Below are 14230 nucleotides of genomic sequence, written 5' to 3'. Positions count from 1 at the left end.
TGCTTTGCTGAAGTTGACATATACTATATCTACCGCATTTCCCTGATCCACCCAGTCAGTGTTTCCATTTTAGAAGGAAATTAGACTAGTCTGTCATGACTTGTTTGCTACAAACCCATGCCATCCTGGCTATGGTTAATTACTGTCTTCTTATTCAAGTGCTTACATACATGCTGTTTAATAATTTGTTCAAATATCTTTACTTTTATAGGAGTAAGGCTCACTAGCCTTTAATTTCCTTCTTTCCTTTTTTGAAGATAGGGACAACATTTGTCCTTCTCCAATCTTCTGATATTTCTCCTGTTTTCCAGGATTTTTCAAAGATTCTTGCTAGTGAATCGAACGAAACAGCACAGGCGGTGAAACGCGCGTTAAGGTGTGACATAGGACCTTATATATGGGTGGCAGCATGACTGCAGGTAATCTATGGGATAATTTATAAGGATTTTACAATGGATACCAGTTAAATGACTAATGGATTGTTTTTGCACCTGAACCTATGGTTTAGATTAATATCAGTGAGAAAGGTACCTTTATGACTTGTTCGGGTGCAGTTTATTTGATGAATTAATGTATTTGTACATATTTATTAATGTGGAAGCATTTTGTTAATATCCATATTATCCTGTCTGGTCCTGTATGTCGGAGATAGTAGTATATGGAGCAATTGCCAATGATAGTTACATCTAAGGTCTCTGCTGCTCTAATGGTGTACTATTAAAGTATAACCACAGATATATGGTTCTATATATTTTCTTTCTATCTGTAGCCACTCTGAAATTTTGGGATAGGTACTATTTACCATCCAGATTGCACTCTCTACTGATGTATTTATAACAAGTGTATTTGTTATGATGTTTTAGATTTATCTAACACTAATAGATTTGCATTTTTTGGACTATATTGTTCCTTTGTTTCTCTATTAGTTTAATTCTTGCTAGTGGTTCTGCAATTTCCTCTCCTAACTCTTTCAGTACCCTAGTATGTAATGCATCTTGACCAGGAGATTTAATTTCATTTAAATTAGCTGAATGTTCCCTCACCAGCTTTCTGTTTATGGACAGGGTAGATTAATTTATTCATTTGATGGCAACGTGAAGATCAGTTGATGTTACAATTTCTTTCTTAGAGGACACAGATGCAAAATAGGAATTTAAAAGTTCAGCCTTCTCAACATCATTTTTCACCACTTCACTATTTTCATCCTGTAAAAATCCTATAGCATATTTGAGTTTTATTTTGCTTGTGACATACCCCCAAAATCCTTTTTTACTGTTGTTGGTCTCCCTCGCAAGCATTTCTACATTACTGGCTTTAGCTCTTCAAACCCTTGCCCTGCATTCCCTGCAGACAGCATTATATTCTTCTTTAGATATGCCCACCTCTTTCCAGTTGATACACTTTTTTTTCCCTTTTTAACAAGTGATCAAGTTTTGTGTTCATCCATTGTGGTCTCTTTAAAAGCTTCCAATTCTTCCTTCTTTTCAGGATTGTGCAGTGAGAATTTCATTTAGCAAAATCTCACATATTCTTTGACATTTCTGTCCAGCAATTGGACTTTTCCTACCCTCTTTCTTGAGTCCATTAAAATCTTCCTTTCTGAAGTCCAACCTTACAGTCTGAGTCCTCACTGGTCTTCCTTCCCTTGTAATCCAAAATTCGAGGATACCATGATCGCTGCCTCCTAAATTCCCAGCCACTTTTACTTCCTCAACCATTTCCTCCCTGTTGGGAAGAACTTGGTCCAAGATTTCAGATCCTCTTGATCTCTCTTCTACCTTTTGAAAGCCAGTACTGGAGCTAGTACTTTTGCCTGAGAGAGATTCCCACCAAATATCTGCATAGTTAAAATCTTCCATGATTACTATGTCATACTTTTTTTGAGATCAGAGACATCTTTAGTCTCTCCAGGTGGTCTATAGTAAACACCTACAATAGTGTCCTTTCTGTTCTCACCTTGAATTCTTACCCAAACAGTTTCTACAGAGCTACCAGTCTCTGATGCATGGATCTCTGTGTAGAAATACTTGTTCCTAACATACACTGCAACACCTCCTCCCTTCTTGTTAATCCTGCTTCTAATAAACAAGTTATAGACTTTAAAGTTTGTATTCCAAGCATGTGTATCATCCCACGAAGATTTAGTGATGCGTATGACATCATATATCTCTTCTTGTGTTAGCTTGAATATATTTAGTTTTGTATTACTGTATTTTTATTTAAAATGTTGTTCAAATGTTGCCAGGAATCATAGAGAAAAAATGTGGGTCTAGTTCCTGCCCACACAGAGCCAAAACTTAATTATAAACTTGTATAACTGAATTTGTATGCTATAATGCATTTTTCTGTCATATTGCCTTTTATGACATCCACAGAAAAATGCAATTAGAAATGCCACATACTTTAATCCCCTCACCGCAAAGCCTGTTTTCATTTTCCTAATGAAGCCGAAATTTTCAATTCTCACCAGTGTCACTTTATGTAGTGATTCTGAGACAGTTTTTTCATTACATATTGTACTTCATATTAAAATCACACTACAATGATCCACAAAAACATAACATTTGTGCTATATATTCATTATTGAAATCCTAATAGCCTCCTCTATCTCTACTTCAAGAGAACGAAGACCAGAAAAAGCACAAGATCCAAACAATTAACTATAAAAATTACAATATTTTATTAAATATACAATATAACCAAAATCATCAATTCGAAAAAAGGAATGCCTCCAATGCGAGGAATTTCTGTGGCTAAGGGCACCATTAAACACGCCATATATTTCTTATTTGCAAGTCTGTAAATAACAACTGAATCGGAAATAAGATTTCCCACCATTAAAAAAGAGTCCAATATAATGCCAAATATATAGTAATAAATATCCAATATATTAAAGTGTGTATGCTTATTATAAGGCTGAGCTACCACCAGGGTGGATTTGATTTAAATCTAACTGATTTAAATCACAATTTAAATCACGATTTAAATCACTAGTCAGTAAGGATTGATTTAAATCAGTGATTTAAATCAAAGTTTCTACCTAAACTAGTTCTTGCTACTTTAACATGCAAGTAGATGAAGATTTTTAGAATCACTTTTTATATTACTTTTTTCTCCCCAGTTTAATGGGTTAGTCATTCATATTTGGACACCACTGTTCTGTTGTACTTAGGAAGGAGAAAAATAATCCTGACCTTAATAACAATTTAAATAGATTTATTCAACTGAAACAATAACAACATTACAGCATAAGTTATTTGCTTAAACAAACATCCATGTTTGTTAACTAATTTGGCTAAACAAAATATATATATATTTTAAGAAACTTAGACTGTCAGCCCAGCCGACACATGAAAAACTTAAATACTACTGTCCCTGCTGTCCTCTGTAGCTCACTTGTCGTCATCTTCATCATCATCTTCTTCTTTGTTCCTATTCATAATCTGGAAAAGAAAAATAAGCTTTCCTGCTTTATTGGGTCCCAACCGATTTCTCAATTTAGAATGAATGAGTCCAAAGGAAGAGAATATTCTTTCAATGCCTGCAGAAGAAACTACTGCTGTTAAAAGTGAAATCATTACTTGAACAGTCTCTAAATCCAAGCGCTTAAGTGACTTCCACCAGTTTACTGGTGTGACCTTCCTTAAAATATCTTCAGCAAACATATATTTCTTGAATGGTTCCCCCTTAGCTCTGAAGTTTATTATAGTTGGCATTAAAGATGGATGATTGCTGGATACCCATGTCATAGCTAACTCCTCTTCCTCAGCACTTAGGTTTTGACCCTGATATTGGATATTGACAATATTTGCCAAAAAATGAGCTGGAGTCAGTGCTTGTCCCATTCGTTTGTTTACTGCTTGTAATTTAATTCTGTCCATGTGTAGTTCTGTTTTTAAGTGTTCACTCAGTTCCTTCCAAATTTCAACAGCATCCGCAATAAAACAGCTATTTTTCCGTATTTTGTTTAAAGCTTGAGAGATGGGTTTCAGGAAGCTCAGCATATGTTCAACATTTCGCTTAAGCCCAATGTTGAGGATTTTGGCCGTGACAGTGCCATCTATTTTATCTCGATTTTCTTCACAAAGTGTCATCAGAATAGGCCAGTTTTTGATATACTGCTCAAAACAGTCCACCACAGAGTTCCATCTAACATCTTGTGGGAGCGTTAGCTTGGTTCCACCCATCCTTTTCAGAGCTGCTGCAGCAAAATGATTATTACGGAAGTATTTAGCAATTTCAACAACATTAGCCTTTATTTCTGGAACACTTAAGTCTTTGGCTAAGAGGTGCAGCAAATGAGCACTGCAACCATATGCTATTAGCAGCTTTGTATTCCCTCCCTGCTCTTCTAAATCTCTTCTCATCTTGGATACGTTTGCAGCATTGTCAGTGACCAAACTGCGTACTAGACATTTGAATTTTTGTTCACATGTCGTTATAGCTTTTACTGCCAGTTCTTGTAAGTATTCTGCTGTGTGTGCATTTCCTGACATATCAGTTGTTTGTGCAAGGAAGACTTTACCTTCTTCTGTTGTTATACAAGCACATACAATAGGATCATTGTGGACATTACTCCACCCATCAATACTTAGGTTAACAATTTTATCCTCCAGAGCTGTTGCATATTGCTCCATTTCTCTGTCATTCACTTGATCCAGCAGTTTCCCTGCAACATCAGCTCTGCTGGGTGGACTGTATCCTGGTCTCAGTGACTGAACCATATTAATGAAATGTGGGTTCTCAGTCAGACGGAAAGAAGAGTTTGTTGCATAAATAAACTGGGCAATTTTTTCATCAATCAACTCTTTTTCTAATCTGCTAGTTCTTATCACAAACCTATCTATGGTGGTTCCAGGAGGTAAAGGTTTTTTCTTCCTTTTGGGTGATGGTGATATGTGACTGTGGGTGTCTTATGCTGATGCTGCTGCTGCTAATGAAGCACTATCCTGGATGGATAACTCTGAAACTGTAGAACAGGATGATGGTGATCTTGGAGGTGGATAGTTTCCAGAATCCATGAATTCCCCTAAACAAAAAAAGTCAATGCTGTTATTTTATTGTTTATACAATTTCTGCTTATTGTACACAACACATCACTGCCCCTGCCCCAAAAGGAATATTTGTTTTTCTTCATAACTGTACCAAATGACAGTAACATGCAGTAATAATAAGAAATATAATTTTTCTCACACATGACAGTTCAGTCTTTAGAAATAGGATTCAATACAAATGTTTACCAACCTGAAGATCCTGCCTGTTCAGAAGTGTTTCTTTGGTCATCTTCATCACCGCACTTCTCATGATGTTGCCTCATTCGCGCCACCAGGCCTTGCATCTCTTTGTTGCATCGTTTGCATTTTGCACGCATGCCTGCCTTACCGATAGGCGAAGGAGCTTCATTAAAATATTCCCAAACTGGGTCTCTTTTACGGCCTGCTGCCATTATAAGGAAAGAATGTAATAAACCTCAGATCGTACACACAAACAGATCCAGACTTGTCTGTCTGTGGCTATACTGCAGTATTGTGCTCAAAGTTTCACTTTCATTTTCTTGTCTGCTTGCCCTTCCTCCTCCTCACACTTAGATTCACACACTTAGGCTAGTTTCACACTTGCTTTTTTTTGCAGCGCGTTTTTCCCGCAAAAAAACGCATTGAAAAAACGCATACAAAAGCATACAACGGCTGCGTTTTCTTCAAGCATTTTTATGAGCATGCATGAAAAAAACGCAGCGTTTTTATGCTTTTGTATGCGTTTTTAGTGCGTTTTTACTGCGTTTGCGTTTTTTTCCAACATTTTTAGGTGGCCCCTCACACTAACCCAAACCATGACTTTACTAACCCTAAACCTGACCCTAACCCTAACCCTGACCCTAACCCTTAACCAAATCATACTTAACCCTAACCCAAACCCTAAACCCTAACTAACCCTAACCCTAACCCTAACCCTGACCCTAACCCTAACCCTAACCCTGACCCTAACCCTTAACAAAACCATACTTAACCCTAACCCTGACCCTAACCCTAACCCTAACCCTAACCCTGACCCTAACCCTTAACCAAACCATACTTAACCCTAATCCTGACCCTAACCCTGACCCTAACCCTAACCCTAACCCTAACCCTGACCCTAACCCTTAACAAAACCATACTTAACCCTAATCCTGACCCTAACCCTGACCCTAACCCTTAACAAAACCATACTTAACCCTAATCCTGACCCTAACCCTGACCCTAACCCTTAACAAAACCATACTTAACCCTAACCCTGACCCTAACCCTGACCCTAACCCTAACCCTGACCCTAACCCTAACCCTGACCCTAACCCTTAACCAAACCATACTTAACCCTAATCCTGACCCTAACCCTGACCCTAATCCTTAACAAAACCATACTTAACCCTAACCCTGACCCTAACCCTAACCCTAACCCTAACCCTGACCCTGACCCTAACCCTGACCCTAACCCTTAACCAAACAATACTTAACTCTAATCCTGACCCTAACCCTGACCCTAACCCTTAACCAAACCATACTTAACCCTAACCCTGACCCAAACCCCAACCCTAACCCTGACCCTGACCCTAACCCTAACCCTAAACCCCCTTAACTAACCCTAACTCTAACCCAAACCCCTAAATTCCATGGTTAAAAAAAAAAAACGCATATGCAAAAAAAGCATACATGAGCATGCCAGTGCGCACATATGCGCATCCATAGGCTATAATGGCCATTTTTAGCGCAAAACATGCGCATATGTGCGCATGCGCTTTTTTGCAGGGCCAAAAAATGCAACATGCTGCGTCTGGAAAATACAAACGCACACCCCAAAAAAACGCAGCGCATGAAAATCGCATACATGCGCTTACAAGCGCGCAGGTATGCGCACCCATGTTAAATATAGGGGAAAAAACGCATGCGCACATATGCATTTTTTTCCAGCGCTAAAAAACGCAAATGTGAAACCAGCCTAAGATTCACATTCTTCTTGTGTTGTGCAGATCTATTCCACTCCAAACAATCAGAAACATATTGTCTAACTTCTTGGACTTGGCACTGAAGGGGTTGATTCTGTATTCATAGGTTTGTAGAACAATAGGATTAAGGTCTTTTTCTCAACTCTGTTCATGTTGTAACATTTTTGCCGTGAAGAAGAGGCTGGGACCTCTGCGGAGTCAAATTCAGTTTTGAGAACTGCGTAAGTAAAGCGAGCGTCTGTGATAATATAGGAGAGAAACTGCCCACTAATCCTACAGAAACCTCGGGAAGAGCATGGCATTGTGAATGTTACACATATACAGCCTTTATTCTACTGAGTTAAACAACTCAGCTTTATCTCATGATGGAAGAACCTTTGGATGTTAAAATATTTTCCTCAAAAAGCAGTTTATTGAAAAAAATCCGATTTAAATAAAAAAAATCCGATTTAAATAAAAAAAATCCGATTTTTTTTTATTTTTTAAAAAAAACATTGATTTTTATCCACCCTGGCTACCACCTAATTATCCACCATTATAATGTCTATGAAGTGTTATGGACAGCGAAACGCACTAAATAACGCCAATAAGTACTGCTGATTGCAGCGCGGTGACAGACTCTGCCGCTGTACGACAATGCCCGGCAGCAGGCATACTGTCGGACGCTAGTACCGTGAATGATATGGACTGTGGCCTGTAGCTTGCCACTGACTGGCGCTGAAGTGATGTGTGTCGGCGGACGCCCTCATTCTCTCTTTAGAGGCTAGAATGGCATGCTGGGCGCGATCCTAAATGTCACGAACCTCCACTGCCCGGTCTGTGACCGGCAAGGGATGCAGTAACCCAGCTGGCCTCTGCCTAGAGGACCTGTTCCGAGCACAAGAGGAGCATGCCTGAATGTATTCTTTAATGTCCCAAGCCCTGTGTGACCACCAATAAGACCTTACCAGGAGTTCTGTGGTCCGCTTGTAGCCAAAGTGACCACCCACCCTGGGCGCGTGTGCCCACGTGAGAACCTTTGGCCACAGGCGAGGAGGGACAAAGGTCTTGCCCGGTGGCACTGAATCGAGGGCGACCGGAGCCACAGTCCTCAGGTTCTCTGTGGGGGCGCGGAAAGATCCGCGGGCACGTCCACAGAGGCTACTTGGACGCTGCCCCCCATGCACCTTCCCTCACAGTCCTTGCTCCATCCCAGTATTCTCCCTGAGGACCACTCTATCTGAGGGGAATGGCAGCGGAGCCAGGGAACTCCGAGGAGCACCTGGTCGATGCCCTCTGGCATAATGAGCAGGGACAACGTCTCGTGGTGAGATGGTGGGATTGAGAGCCTAAGGGGTGCTGTCTGGTGGGTAATCTGGGACGGTAAGGTCGAACCGTTGACCACCTTGATAGCCACAGGGTGAGGAAGTGGCACCAATGGAAATGCATGCTGTTGGGCGAAGGCCGAGGACATAAAGTTCCCTTCTGCCCCGGAGTCTACCGTGACCTCTACCTCCCAGGAGGAAGCACCGCTATCTAACGTCCCTCCTACCACTGGACGTGATCGTTTTTTCGACCGCTGCGGGCACCTGTTAGCCAGGTTACCAGACTGTCGACACTGATAACAGTGTGCGGAACTTTGTGCCGGGCGCGGCTTGAGACCAGTGCAAGACACCTCCTTGGGCTCAGGAGGTATAATTTCCAGCTCGGGGGGTTCAAGAGGTTCAGAGAAGTTGGGAGTCAAGTCAACCTTCTGTCTGGATTGAGCACGCTCCAGCCCACGCTCTGAAAAACGGAGATCAATGTGGGTGGAAATAGCAATCAGCTCCTCCAGACTTAAAGGAACCTCCCCGGTAGCTAGAGCATCCTTGACATGCTCCGCTAAATCTCTCCAGAACACAGGGACAAGTGTCTTATCAGGCCATTCCAGCTCGGTAGCCAGTGTCTGGAAACGGACGGCGTACTGGCTGACCGAGAGGGATCCCTGTGTTAAAGCTAGTAACTGGAGGGAGCTGTCATGAGTGACCTGTGGCCCCAAAAATACCTGCTTTAGGGACATTAGAAACTGAGCAGCACTCAGAACCACGGGGTTACCATGCTCCCACAGTGGCGTGGCCCATTCTAACGCCCTGCCTGACAGGAGGTAGATGATAAACCCCACCTTAGCCCGCTCTGTAGGGAATCGCATGGCCAGTAACTCGAGCTGGATAGAGCACTGGCTCACAAAACCCCTACAGGTGGCGCTGTCACCAGAAAATTTATCGGGCAACGGGAAGCGGGATATTGTCGGCACAGGCGTGGATGTGGACCCACGCGAGACAGCCTCTGCGACTGCCTGGGCAGTGGCCACTGTAGCATTCGCAGCTGAGGTGGAACTCTCGAGAGCTGCCAACCTGCCCTTCAGCTGCCGAATGTACTGCCGTAGCTGCTGCTGGTCCGCCATTACTAGCCAGACCCTGGCTCTAGTATAATGTTAGGGACGGCGGAACGCACTAAATAATAGTAAGTGCGTTCGCCGCCCGGGGTCCACCGTGCAGAGGTTTTACACTGCTGCTAAGTAATGGCAGACGCTCAATATGGCGGTATAACGCATGCGGGTTGAACGTCACCCGGTGTGCACTGGGCGGACTCTGTTACTTCACAGAGGCGCCGAAGCATTAAACACAAATGCCGAGCCTGTTGAATTCACAGGTCTCAGCAGAATGCACGCTCACTAAATGGTCACAGGACTCGGGCCCAAGACACAGGGTCAACATCCTTCTAGACCTACTGTGCGTGAAGCGTCGCAACCGCGGATGCCAATAAGCACTGCTGATTGCAGCGCAGCGACAGACACTGCCACTGTATGACAATGCCCGGTAGCAGGCATACTGTCGGACGCTAGTACCATGGATGATATGCACTGTGGCCTGTAGCTTGCCACTGACTGGCGCTGACTCTATCACTAGTTCCCTATCCACACACGTAATATCAGAGGGAGGGGAATCTTAATGAGTCATTTGCAAGTCCATGAATCTGTCATCATTCACACAGGTAGCAACTAGAGTCTATATTAGTGCATGGCCGAGCGGCCATGCGAACCTTTTATAGCCGGGACCTTCCGGAAGCTTCCAGATCCCTGTGATGGACCAATCAGATCTGGAGAAGGACCTGTGCATGTGACTCCCGATCTCCAATGGGGGTTCGTCTCGTGAGCATGCTCAGTGGAACGACGGAAGGACTTAGTGGCTTGCTGCTGAGCAGCCTGTGTTGCCATTGCTGGCCCAGAGGTGGCAGCAACAGCCAGACCCACAGAGCTGGTCTGAGCAGAGCGTCTGGAACGACGGGGCTGCTGAGCAAGCTCCTCTGTGGTCGATGGAGAATGGGAGACCGCTGAATGCAAGGCTCTGGATTCCTGCTGTGCCGCTGCAGGAACCCGATGCCTAACAATGAAGTAGGGATATGGAATGCCCAGCAATTCAAAACAAAATAATGGCGCACACCTATAATTTAAGGCTATGGACTCTAACCAAATTAGTCACCTATCAAAATAGTCATAATTTCAAAAATTCATAGTAACTTACAAAAAGTGTGATGTCCAGTCCTCATTCCTCCACCCCAACGTGCATTTCGTCCCACACTTCCTCAGGGGGGCATGTCGGGGAAGAGGGACACCGGACATAATAAATTCTTAACCGGCCAATCAGAATCCAAAATATGGGTCACATGTGTTTCCAGCATTAAGCAGGAGTTTGCTATGGCGCGCCATACGTCACTACCGAGATCCCAGAAGTTGTTCATCATCTCCGGTCTTTGGATTGCAAGCACTCAGGCGTCATGGTTACAGACGCAGTACGTGCTAGCTGATCACATGATTCTGGAGAGGAACGAGCATGAAAGCGGTCAGAGGCTAACAGCGCTCACCCTCCTGTTAATACGAACTCTAACAGGCTAAAATAATAAAGTGCTATTATAAATGCAATTATAATTCACTGGAAAACAATATTACAATGCATAAGTACATATAGAAATAAGTAAAAAAGTGCAAAGTGCCAGATTACAATTCATTCACAATTATTTTGCTATATGTCAATTAAAGTGCAATTATGGTCCCTAAACAAATAATACTATGTGTATCAAAAATAAATATTATTACAATGCATAAGTATATAGAAAAATGTGCAAAGTGCCAAATTACAATTACAATTCATACACAAATATTTTACTAAACATCATTAAAGTGCAATTATGGTCACTACACCATTAATAATACTATGATTAGCATCTGTTTATACAAATTACAAAAAGCGCTAAGTGCAAAGTATAAAATCCTTCACAATAAATTTTTCCTGAAAATTATTAATTATAATTAGAGTTGAGCGATACTGTCCGATACTTCAAAATATCGGATCGGAATGGATCGGCCGATCTTTAAAAAAAGTATCGGTATCGCCGATGCCGATACCGGAAGTCCCATTCAAGTCTATGAGACTTCCGGTATCGGAATTGGAAAAACCCTTTCCTGCCCTTGTACAGCCTCTCGGGGGTCTGTACAGGCCTTCCGGGGGTCTCTGCCGGCCTACCGGGGGTCTGTGCCGGCCTGCCGGTGGGCTGTGCGGACTGCCCGGGGTCTGTGCACCCTGTGGGGGTCTGTACCGGCCTGCCGGGGGGCTGTGCCGGCCTGCCGGGGGGCTGTGCTGATGTCCGGGGGTCTGTGCAGGCATCGTCCGATGGGACTACAAGTCCCATCGGGCGATGCCTGCTACCATGACAGTGATTGACACATTAGCCAATGATGGGACAGTAGTAGTCCCATCATCCGGCTAATGTGTTAAATGAAAAAAAAAAAAAAAAAATACTACATACATACATACTACATGCATGCTACATACATACTACATGCTACATACATACTACATACATACTACATGCATGCTACATACATACTGCATGCATGCTACATACATACTACATGCTACATACATACTACATGCTACATACATACTACATATATACTACATGCATGCTACATACATACTACATGCTACATACATACTACATACATACTACATGCATGCTACATACATACTACATGCTACATATATACCACATATATACTACATGCATGCTACATACATGCTACATGCTACATACATACTACATACATACTACATGCATGCTACATACATACTACATGCTACATACATACCACATATATACTACATACATACTACATACATGCTACATACATACTACATGCATGCTACATACAATACATTCATACAATACATACATAGACATACAGTACATATAACATAGAGTAACATACTTACCAATACTTGTCACATTGTTCCCCGAAGCCATTGTCGTCTACGGAATAAATATTAACATAACAAACCACAAAAATACTCACCCATGATCCGAAGCAGTCCACGAGTGTGTCCCACGACGATCTTGGGTAGAGAACTGCAGCATCAGCTGATGCTGCCGCTCTCTAAGGGCTGCAGGAATCCAATGACGGAAGGTAGGTATCCTTCCGCACTGTATTCCTCCGCCACTTAAAAAAAAAAAGTCCCTAGTCTCACTTTATGGTAAAAGCTCCCACACAGCCGGTACAGACCCCCAAAGGGTGCACAGACCACCGGCAGGCCGGCACAGCCCCCCGGCAGGCCGGTACAGACCCCGGGCAGTCCACACAGCCCCCCGGCAGGCCGGCACAGCCCCCCGGCAGGCCGGCAGAGACCCCCGGAAGGCCCGAAATGACAGCGCACACACCGCGCATCATGATGACGTCATTTCGGCTGTCAATCAACTTTGAACTTCCGATTCCGATGCCTGATATTGAAAAAATATCGGATGTCGGTATCGGAATTCCGATACAGCAAGTATCGGCCAATACCCGATACTTGCGGTATCGGAATGCTCAACACTAATTATAATTATACTGCTCTAAGTACAAAAATTAATACTCCTAATTTTATAAAATATTAACTGCAAGTATATTAATTAATGAATAAAATATAAAAACATAATAGCCTGCAAGTAAACAATAAATGAACAATAAGATAGGTTCATATCACAGTTCCCATATGGATATCTTCAAATGCTGACCCTTCAAGATCTGAACAGAACTCGCTTGCTGAAGAGGTCTAAGTTGAATACCATAAGGTCCGGTATCACAGAGACTATCGAATATAATGAAAGAGAAAAAACAATTAAAAACATAGAATTAAAATATATATAAAACTAGTTGGCCCGTGCAAAATTTTTGCACATTGGTCATCGGGGGTGCAGGCAATTTCAGAAAAAGCAAGCTGGTCAAAAGTAAAAGTATTTCATGAGATGATGAACACAGACAGGTATTTATACATGTAGATTGGTAGTACAATAAATTGGCTTGATAAGTAGAGGCAAGAAATGTCTTCTGATTGAGGTCCCACCTGCAGGTCAATGTTTCTTTCTGCAGGTATTTAAAAATGAATTTAGTGACAAAATCGTGAATGTGTGGTTTTTTCGCTCTTTTCTTGCTGAAGAGGGCAAGTTTACCTTTCAAATGGTGTATCATTTGTGTGTGTGGCGAAGTAATCATTGAAAAACCAGTGCATATTTACAAATGTGTTAGCATATGTGACTCACCATTTGTGTGTGTGTGGGTGAAGTAATCACCGAAAAAGCAGTGCATGTTTACAAATGTAAAAGACTCATTTAGTGAACATATATTTCCCAATTTTTTAATTTTTCTTTGTAAAAAGCACCTAACCCAATGTGGAGTGTAATGAAAAAAACCCCAAAAATGCAAAAAATATATTGAAAACCTGCCTGGCAAAACCCTACAATATGCCTCAACTGACTCCTTCCTTGCCGTGGAGGTTGGCATCCTAAAACGATTTTTAGGCGCCCCCACTCAACGTGGACTGTCCCTCTCTCCCCTGATATGATATAACCCTATAAATATAGGTGGGAAAAAAATATAGCAAAGAAAAGAAATGAAAGGAATAGATCCTTATATAATATACAACATTTCATAAAGTAGGCTCACTACCTAGGACTGGCAGACAAAAACAAAAGACAAAAGCCAAAACAAAAAAGCCACCAAAAGCATCAATGGCAAATACAGTATCTGATAAAATAGTCTTACAGACACAGCAACATACTCATATCCATGGGTAACAGTATCCCCCAATATTCAATAAACTTTCATCACGTTTGAGGGTATCAAACAGGTAACTCCTCAGCCATAGAAACACCAAAGCTTTTAAATAAAGCAAAATACATGAGTATAGATAATCAGGA

Source organism: Dendrobates tinctorius, unplaced genomic scaffold, assembly GCF_039654945.1.
Source record: "Dendrobates tinctorius isolate UK_male_01 unplaced genomic scaffold, ASM3965494v1 ptg000011l, whole genome shotgun sequence".
Lineage (NCBI taxonomy): Eukaryota > Metazoa > Chordata > Amphibia > Anura > Dendrobatidae > Dendrobates > Dendrobates tinctorius.
The sequence above is the reverse complement of the archived record's forward strand: the minus strand, read 5'-3'. Positions refer to the sequence as shown.